This window comes from Nyctereutes procyonoides, unplaced genomic scaffold (genome assembly GCF_905146905.1).
Source record: "Nyctereutes procyonoides isolate TBG_1078 unplaced genomic scaffold, NYPRO_anot_genome, whole genome shotgun sequence".
In the NCBI taxonomy this organism is placed as follows: domain Eukaryota; kingdom Metazoa; phylum Chordata; class Mammalia; order Carnivora; family Canidae; genus Nyctereutes; species Nyctereutes procyonoides.
The window spans coordinates 43,155,751-43,165,769 of NW_026575140.1; the positions used below are offsets into that span (position 1 = coordinate 43,155,751).

At 41.4% G+C, this 10,019-nt stretch overlaps 1 pseudogene; it reads right to left on the reverse strand.

Annotated features, from left to right (window-relative positions):
- Positions 1-217: 217 nt before the first annotated feature.
- On the reverse strand, positions 218-795 carry LOC129497344 (60S ribosomal protein L9-like; annotated as a pseudogene).
- Between the last annotated feature and the right edge of the window lie 9,224 nt (positions 796-10,019).

Below are 10,019 nucleotides of genomic sequence, written 5' to 3' on the forward strand. Positions count from 1 at the left end.
TTTTTTTTATTTTTATTTATCTATGATAGTCACACACAGAGAGAGAGAGAGGCAGAGACACAGGCAGAGGGAGAAGCAGGCTCCATGCACCGGGAGCCCGACGTGGGACTCGATCCCGGGTCTCCAGGACCGCGCCCTGGGCCAAAGGCAGGCGCCAAACCGCTGCGCCACCCAGGGATCCCCATCTTGCTGTTTCTGTAGCTGGACAACTTAGAACTTATTCATCAGCCTTCTGCAATGATCCTTTTTCAGAAACATAGATATTAGCCATCTAAAAGTTTTCTGATATCCTTGTTTTCAACTGGCTTGCTGAATCAAAGCAGCTGAGTTTGATGCATGTTCCATGTCACTTCCGTCAAGAATGAACTCGTCTTTCTGGGCTTGAGATACTGAAGAAGCAACATCTGGCCTCATCTGAACTCTGCAGATGGATTTTTCACCCAAGAAATTTTGGATTTCAACAAGAGAACTGTTCTCCTGAATAACAACATTGATGGGGAAGTAAGCACACACAGACCTCATCTGGTGACAGAAGCCTAGTATGACGCCGTTGATCGTGTTCCGTACATGACTACAGATAGTGTGAACAGTAGCCAGTTCTTTCCTAGTTCTCCACAATTTGTCAACTCAGAGCCTCTTCTTTTTCTTTCTAAGGAGACTGAGCTCTACATTAATGTGATTGAAGTCCCTTCACAGGGTTCCTCTGGGGCTCTTCACGATAACAGTGGGTCCCTTCAGAGTGATGTCCACATCTCTTGGGATATTGACAGTCTGACTGCTGAGAATAGTCTTCATTTTTGCAGGAGCTGTGGCAAAGAGCTATAGTTTATTTATTAAGGTTTTTTTTAAGCCCAACTCTTCATCTTACAGATGAGAAAACTGAATCCTAAAGAAGTTGGGAAAATTTGCTGAAGTCCTATAGCTAGTTGGTGACAGCGTCATGACTTGAAAATAACTCTTCAACCTCCAGTCCAGCACTTTTGCTACTTTACTGGGCTGAGTGAGGTTCTGACATTTTCTAGTTTGTGTTTTAGGATCTTCTCTCGTTACTTGCATCCATTTGCTAAACTACTACTTCTCTTGTATTTGTGGAATTAGAGGTAAAAAAGAGTTTGGATAAGGCAAATGCACATCCTCTATAACCGTCTAGTGGTTTAAGAGCTTCCACTTCTTTCCCCATGTAAAAGTTTTTTTTTTTAAGATTTTATTTATTTATTCACGGGAGACACAGAGAGAGGCAGAGACACAGTCAGAGGGAGAAGCAGGCTCCATGCAGGGAGCCCAATGTGGGACTCGATCCTAGGACCCAGGGATCATGACCTTAGCCAAAGGAAGATGCACAACTACTGAGCCACCCAGGCATCCTCTATGTGGAAGTTTTTCAAGAGCAGCTGAAAAATAGCAAAGTTGGAAGAGGGATGTTTGATATACCCTGTCTTCTGCTTATCGTTGTAGGACATGCCACCAAATGATGATGTGAACTGGAAGACAAGGAAGGCCTAGTAGGGATTTAGGGTAGTCTTATCTGTTGTAAGGGCAGGTGCAGTGTAGTAAGAAGGAATCACTAAAAAAAGAGATCCAGTAGGGAACAAAGGAAATCCTACACTTAGGTTCAAAAAGGCAACTATGCAAGATGTAGGGATGATAGAATATTCCACACAGAAGGGGCCTTGGGGTGCTAGTCATATAAGCTCAGTAGGAAATAATATTGCTATGCAGTTGCCTAAAAAGCTATTGCACTCTTAGAGTGCTTTAACAGGGCTGCTTACCAGTCCTGAGCCTGTCACAAACTGAGTGAGAAACTCTAGTTTTTAAACGTTGAAGAGTGAGGAATGTTGTAATCCCTCTGTATTCTGTATTTAATGCAGATGTCTAAGAAGGCCCATTTGCAGATGTCATGCCTAAACCATGTACTGACAAGCTGGACTGTAACCAGAGGCTGCTGACTGGGCAGTGGGCATTGGAAACGAACTTTATAGGGGGCTTCTAAGTACTAGGCACTGGGCCAGGGCTTTATCTACATGGGTCTTTATCTACCTGGTCTTCACACCAATCCTGGAATATAGTTCTTATTAATCTCATCTGCATATTTTTAGAGGAAGAAGCTCACCCAAGACTCCTCCCCTTGAAAGTGGCTGCAGTGGCTTCTAACACCACATTCTTTCCACTATCAGGAAAGTGAAAGCTCGTAAAAACCATATAATAAGTGGACAGCTGAAGAAACGAGGCACACACAGCTATTCAAATAGATCTGAAATATTGTTAAGTGGAACGGGGAGCTAGATTTATTCTTCTTTGGTCCCAGAGAAAATTAGAGCCAGAAGGTAAGTGTTACAGGGAAGCACATAGGAAGTTAATGTCGGGAAGGAAGAACCTTCTTTTTTTTTTTTTTCTTTTTTTAATTCATGAGAGACACAGAGAGAGAGGCAGAGACACAGGCAGAGGCAGAAGCAGGCTCCACACAGGAAGCCTAATGTGGGACTCAATCCAGGGTCTCCAGGATCAGGCCCTGGGCTGAAGGCAGTGCTAAACCGCTGACCCACCCGGGCTGCCCAAGGAAGAACTTCCTATCAGAGGATGGTTCAGTAAATGATCCAGCTGCCTTAACTCATCCCGCGTGCCTCCTCACTGGAGAGCATTCACGGAGAAGGAGACCGGCCAATTGTCAGGGGTGTTATTCATTCACTCAACCAATATTTAATAAGTAGCTATGATGTGTTACCACTGTTTTAGAACTTGAGGTTTCAGCAAAGAACAAAACAGAACAAAAAGGATATATTCCTGCCTTCATAGGCTTTACATTGCAATGGAATATAGTGGTAGAGGTCCATACAGGATTCTCTGGTATATTCAACTAGTGGACCCCCAAGATACCATTCATAGATGGACGTCTGTGCCTGCCAGTGTTCCCTCAGCTCATACCACTGCTGGGCATACAGGCTCAACCTCTAAATCTCAAATCCTGTGAATCTTTGCTAAGGGCACTCTGTGGTCACTGGAGCCCATTCTACCTGTATGCTAGAAGTGATGAAGGAATTGACATTCCTCCAGCAGCTGTCACCCAATGACTGATGGGATAAAGACTGTGATCTTCTTGTCTCTCAGTTGGGATAACTGAGACACAGGATCCATGCTGCTTCCCTGTGTTCCTCAACAGGTTGAATATCCAGTTGTCCACAGTGGGACCTTGCTTGATTGATCCTTTCTTGTCCCTATCTCTTTATCCATTGCCCTACTAGTGGTCCCTGGAGCTACTTTCCAAATAAACTGCAAGCTCTTGAATTCTTGCCTCAAAGCCTCCTTCTGGAGGATTCCAAAATAAGAGAATCCTCATGTTTCATGAGCACTGGCTGAAATCAACAGACTTGAGTTTTCATCATGGCTCTTGTCTCTGTGCAAGGCACTAACTCTCCTAGATCCTCATATTATCACTTGTAAAATAAGAGCATCAGACTAGATGAAATATATTTGCATATATATTTGAAATATATATATATATATCTATATTCACACCTACAGGCATGACTAGTGTTTAATTTTGTAGCCTCCTTTATGTGGTTTTGAAAGGGCCTTCACATCCTTGCCCCATTAATCCTCAAAATACCTCTGAATTAGACTGAATAGAGACAATTTTGCCTATATAAGAGATTAGACAATTGCACTGCCCTAGTGATGGGTTTCCTTTTTTCTCTTCTAAACATTTTAACTAATGTCCCAGAGTTTGAGTGATTCCTATCCTATTTTCCTAGTCTCCATCTCCAATTTGATATAGAGAACAAGTTTCCTGTTTCTTGATTATTGAATTAGGAGGTTATGGCCAGCAAATGACTAGACTCCATGGCTAAAATAAGAAGGGATCCAGAGCCTTTGAAATATAAAACTCTATCTTCAAGAGAGCCCATACAGGTTAGGTGTTGTGTGGGACTAGAGCGTGGGGGTAGATTCAGGTTGGGACTACATGCAAATTGGTTTGTGATTCACATACCCACTCTCTGATAAGAGGTAGCATGGATACATTTTTATATTTTTATATAGTTTATAAAAGCACTTTTACGTGTTTGATCTCACTAGCCCTGTGAGATACAATTTTTACTACTCTCATTTTGGTAGGACAACAGAGGCTGAGAGGCTCAGTTGAGTAGATGTGATAAATGTGAAGTATCCCTTAAAATGTTAAGGCAGATGCCCACAGAGGCTTATCACGCCCAGACCTGTTCAGTGGAAAGCTGTTTTTATGAGTTCTCTTGTATCTGTGTAGATTGAAACAGAAGGGGCTTTCTAGAATACACTGCAAGAACTCAATCATAAAGAGGGGGAAGAATAAAGGCAGTGATGCTACAGATTCCTTGAGGCGATGATTAGACAGATGATTCCATGTCACTATGCAGAGAGAGAAATCAGGCGACAGCACTCCAGTAAACTTTAGAGATCATCCTGGTCCAAATTCCTCTGTGGTCCAGGCAGGGAGGTACTTTCTTTAAGGTTACACAACTTGTAGGGAGAGCCATCGTCCTGGTTTGCCCTGAAAGTTTTGCCTTCCAGGAAACCTCTGAGTCTGGAGCAAACTAGGATGGTTGGCCACTGTACGACTGATAAATGTATTTGACACCTCCAAGTCTGTCTGGTTCCCAAATACTACTTTAACCACACAGACACTGAAGATGATCATGAGGGAGTTACTTTGCCTCTCCAAGTTCATATTCTCATCTGTAAAATGGAAATAAAAATATCAAATGTAAAAAGCTGTACAGGGTGCTTGGGTGGCTTAGTCAGTTAAACGTCTGCCTTTGGCTCAGGTCATGATCCTGGGGTCCTGGGATTGAGTCCTGTGACAGGCTCTCTGCTCAGCAGGGAGGCTGCTCCTCCCTCTCCCTCTGTCCCTTCCCCCTGCTCATGCATGCGCGTGCACACACACTCTCTCTCAAATAAATAAAAAAAATAAACTCTTAAAAAAAAGAGTTGTGTGGATTAAATCAGAAAATGCATGGAAAAAGCTCACTAATGGTAGATACAATATTGTTATTACCAACACTAGAGCCAGGTTATTCTGGCCTTTGACCTTCTTCTCTTTCTGTTACTCCTTTTGCCTCCAGCAGGGGTCACAAATCCCCATTAGAGGTTTTTTTTTTATTATATTTTTTTTTTCTCTGCAAGTGAAATGAAGTCTTTATAATATAATTGGAAATTTTGGTAAATTTATATGCCCAGGAAGCCCACCTCTTTTTAGTGACCAAAAAGCTTTTGCTTTCTGTACTAAAAGTCACATCTTCCAAGAGGAGTTTTAGTATACAGTTCAATCATACCCAAATGATTTCTTTTTTAGATTGTGAGAATAGCTACCATCAAATACACAATTAAATGGAAGAATTTAGAGGTATCTGGCGCCAAGCGTCTCACTAATGTTGTGGCAGGGGAGAATGAGTACATTTCTTAAATCACATCCAATTATGTAAAATAAGACTATTTTGGATATAGCTACAATTTCATCACATTTTTCTCTTGCTGTCGCTCCCCATGCAACTATGCTACATCACATTATATAGGGAGAATAACAAAATTCAGCATTTCATGCTAGATTTAGAAGGCTGTCTTGTTCCCCTGTTGTAGTGTTCTGAGTGGGCGTTTGAACTCTGAAACCCTGCAGACTGAGCCCCTCAAACAGGCTCTTTCTGTGTCTCAGTGGGAAACTCTTTGCTTCTCTTCTTCAGTTTCTTCAGCTGTAAAACAGGAATCCAAATAATTCCCCCTTAGTTCAGGGATTCTTTGAGCTAGTCTGTAAAATGACACAGAGATGAAAAACCCTGTAGTGACAATGCATGCCTAACACTGTTATGAGTCTAGAGCTCAGAGCTCAATGAGATTTAAAAAAAAGAAAAAAGAAAAAGATCCAGCATCCTAGAGGAAAAACCCAAAGTACCCTCTGATCAAACTGAGGTTTGTGCATAACTTTGGGGATCAATTTCCGTGCAACTTCCTGGGATAAACTTGCAATGTTTTTCTACTCTCTTCCCTAAAGGAAGCCTTCTCCATTATAGTTTCATAGGATTCCCACCCGCTTTTTTTTTTTTTTAATGTAGTAAAGAAAAAAATTGGGTACAGTTTCCTTACTGATTGTGGAGAACAAATCTGTATCTCTTTGGAAGCTTGTTGATTAAATGATCTGTGTCATCTGTAGGTGGTACATACATTTCTCTGAGGGGAAAAGAGGGAGTAATCAAGAATGCTTCTCTTCTGAGAGGAAAACAGATGCACCATGTGTGTATAGGGACTGTTTAAAACAGCCAAGAGACTGGGAGAATTATAACAATGCTCTCCCTGCAAATGTTGTGGGGATAAATGGTGACTCAAAAAGAGAGCTTGCATTCCAGAGCTTTTGGTGTCTATGGCAAGAAGCTGATAAAATGTGTCAATAAAATCTGGCATTTATTAGAAAGATAAAGACGTCTGGAGTAAATGGTATACTCTGAGTAAGACAGGAGAACAGGAACATTTCTGTACCTTGTTACCAACTTTTGTCTTGGGTCGGTTGGTAACTGGGTTTATTATTTAGAATTTTTATTTTTTTTTAATTTTTAAATACATTTTATTTTTTATTGATGTTCAATTTGCCAACATACAGAATAACACCCAGTGCTCATCCCGTCAAGTGCCCCCCTCAGTACCTGTCACTCATTCACCCCCACCCCCCACCCTCCTCCCCTTCCACCACCCCTAGTTCGTTTCCCAGAGTTAGGAGTCTTTATGTTCTGTCTCCCTTTCTGATATTTCCCACACATTTCTTCTCCCTTCCCTTATATTCCCTTTCACTATTATTCATATTCCCCAAATGAATGAGAACATACACTGTTTGTCCTTCTCCGATTGACTTAACTTCACTCACCATAATACCCTTCAGGTCCATCCACGTCGAAGCAAATGGTGGGTATTCATCGTTTCTAATGGCTAATATTCCATCGTATATATAGACCACAGCTTCTTCATCCATTCGTCTTTCGATGGACACCGAGGCTCCTTCCACAGTTTGGCTACTGTGGACATTGCTGCTAGAAACATGGGGGTGCAGGTGTCCCGGCGTTTCATTGCATCTGAACCTTTGGGGTAAATCCCCAACAGTGCAATTGCTGGGTTGTAGGGCAGGTCTATTTTTAACTCTTTTTTTAAAATATTTTATTTATTTATTTATTTATTTATTTATTTATTTATTTATTTATTTGAGAGAGAGGAGAGAGAGAGAGAGAGGCTCCATGCAGGGAGCCTGAGGTGGGACTTGATCCTGGGTCTCCAGGCTGAAGGTGGCGGCGCTAAGCCGCTGAGCCACCCAGGCTGCCCTATTTTTAACTCTGAGGAACCTCCACACAGTTTTCCAGAGTGGCTGCACCAGTTCACATTCCCACCAACAGTGCAGGAGTGTTCCCTTTTCTCCGCATCCTCTCCAACATTTGTGGTTTCCTGCCTTGTTAATTTTCTCCATCCTCACTGGTGTGAGGTGGTATCTCATTGTGGTTTTGATTTGTATTTCCCTGATGGCAAGTGATGTGGAGCATTTTCTCATGTGCTTGTTGGCCATGTCTATGTCTTCCTCTGTGAGACTTCTCTTCATGTCTTTTGCCCATTTCATGATTGGATTGTTTGTTTCTTTGTTGTAGAGTTTAATAAGTTCTTTATAGATCTTGGAAACTAGCCCTTTATCTGATACGTCATTTGCAAATATCTTCTCCCATTCTGTAGGTTGTCTTTTAGTTTTGTTGACTGTATCCTTTGCTGTGCAAAAGCTTCTTATCTTGATGAAGTCCCAATAGTTCATTTTTGCTTTTGTTTCTTTTGCCTTCGTGGATGTATCTTGCAAGAAGTTACTGTGGCCTAGTTCAAAAAGGGTGTTGCCTGTGTTCTCCTCTAGGATTTTGATGGAATCTTGTCTCACATTTAGATCTTTCATCCATTTTGAGTTTATCTTTGTGTATGGTGCAAGAGAGTGGTCTAGTTTCATTCTTCTGCATGTGGATGTCCAATTTTCCCAGCACCATTTATTGAAGAGACTGTCTTTCTTCCAATGGATAGTCCTTGCTCCTTTATCGAATATTTAGAATTTTTAACATATTCCCTTAAAATGATTGCTAGCTTTTGCAGTCCTCTCTTCTTGGCTTGCTAGGGTTTACAAATCACACCAGGCAATAGATCTTTAACTCTATTATTATTATTACAAAATAATAATAGAAAGTGGATTGTGCATGTAGTGCATTTTTTTCTAGGGAATGAAATCACAAAAATAATTAACCACAAGAATTTCACTGTTTGAAAAAGCAAAACAAAATAAACTATAGATGTACGGACAGTCAGCTGATTTTCCTACCATGTGTGGCTCTTCCATAGCTGTATATAACTGTCTAAGGCAATTATCCTCACAGTGACCTCTGTTCCATAGTGGCAAAATCCAGGATAGTCAAGATACTTAAAAGTTGGTTATTCTTGGGGCGCCTGGGTGGCTCAGTCGGTTAAGCATCTGCCTTTGGCTCAAGTCATGATCTTGGGGTTCTGGGATTCAGCCCTGTGTCAGGCTCCCTGCTCCACAAGGAGTCTACTTCTCCCTCTCCCTCTGCACCCCTCCACCCTGGTTCTCATGCTCTGTCTCTCAAATAAATAAAATGTTTTTAAAGGTTGGCTATTCTTTGTGTTTTGTAGTTATGATAAGAGACGAATGAGAAGGTACATCTTTTTCTAGACATTGTTTTTCAAAAATGTTTTTAGATTGGCTAGTGGTATATAGTTCATTACAGGGCTCCTGATCCAGTGTTTAGGTTGAAAGAGGAAAAATATTTTGTATTGACAGAAGATCAAGAGCAGATGTACACCAAGGTCTCAAGCATACATTTTAACTTATTTGTGTGTGTGTGTGTGCTGTGAGGAACTATTTTAGAGCCAAAAAGTGATTGTATTCACTAATTATAGGCAGTTTGGTAGTTTTTATATAAAAAAATAAGTTTTAATGTGTTATCCATTGGCTTTCCTCTCTCTCATCCTGAATATGTTTTGAGTGTTTACTTCATGGGCTTACTTAAGGTTTAATGTGGAACTATCTCAGTGTCCTGGGAAACACAAGTTTTTCATACCCATCAGCTTCCTTAGAAAGTTTAATGTGATTATGAACCACTTCAAGTTGTGGTTATAGTAGCACAGGTATGTGGAAACAGTGTAGTTGTCTGGTAAATTTGATCAAGGTAGAATGTCAAGTTGGATCATTCAAGAGTCAGACGCCCCCCGCCCCCGCCCCCACCCTGGACACCTGGGTGGCTCAGTGGTTGAGCACCTCCCTTTGGCCCAAGGCGTGATCCCAGAGTCCCTGGATCAAGTCTCACGTTGGGCTCCCTGCATGGAGCCTGCTTCTCCCTCTGCCTGTGTCTCTGCCTCTCTCTGTGTCTCTCATGAATAAATAAATAAAATATTTTTTTTAAAAAGAAAAAAACACTTAAAAAAAAAAAAGAAGAAGAATCAGGACCCGCAAAATATATCCACTTTGGTGTCCGAGAAAATCCAGATTGAATATCTACATTGCTCAAGTATGCTAGATTGCCAGATTTCTACTGCAATTGGTGTGCATGCAAACTGCTTCCACATGCAGCCTAGAGGGAGTCAGTTCTGTTGAGTGGCTGTCAAAATGTCATCACAACTCATTGCCATTTTTAGATGACAAATCATAAACATGGCTGGCCCTCAGGAAATGATGGTTAACTATGTGAGGCAGAATGGTGGAAAACCTGGGCTGCACATATAAATGTCAGGTGCCAGGTTTATAAGTGAGGCAGGTCTAGAGTCAGGGTGTGAGGGATGGTAGGAACTGTGAACACCTGAGGGGACCCACCTATCTGAAGGGGCATCTTCACCTTACTTCTAGCCCTCCACTGCCCTTTTTCAGCAGAGGCTCAGTGTTGCCAAATCTGCTAATTTTTCCCCCCAAAACAAGTAGGAAATTCAGATTTTTATATGAAATCTCTCAAACTTTAAGTGTTGACTTTAATTTCCTA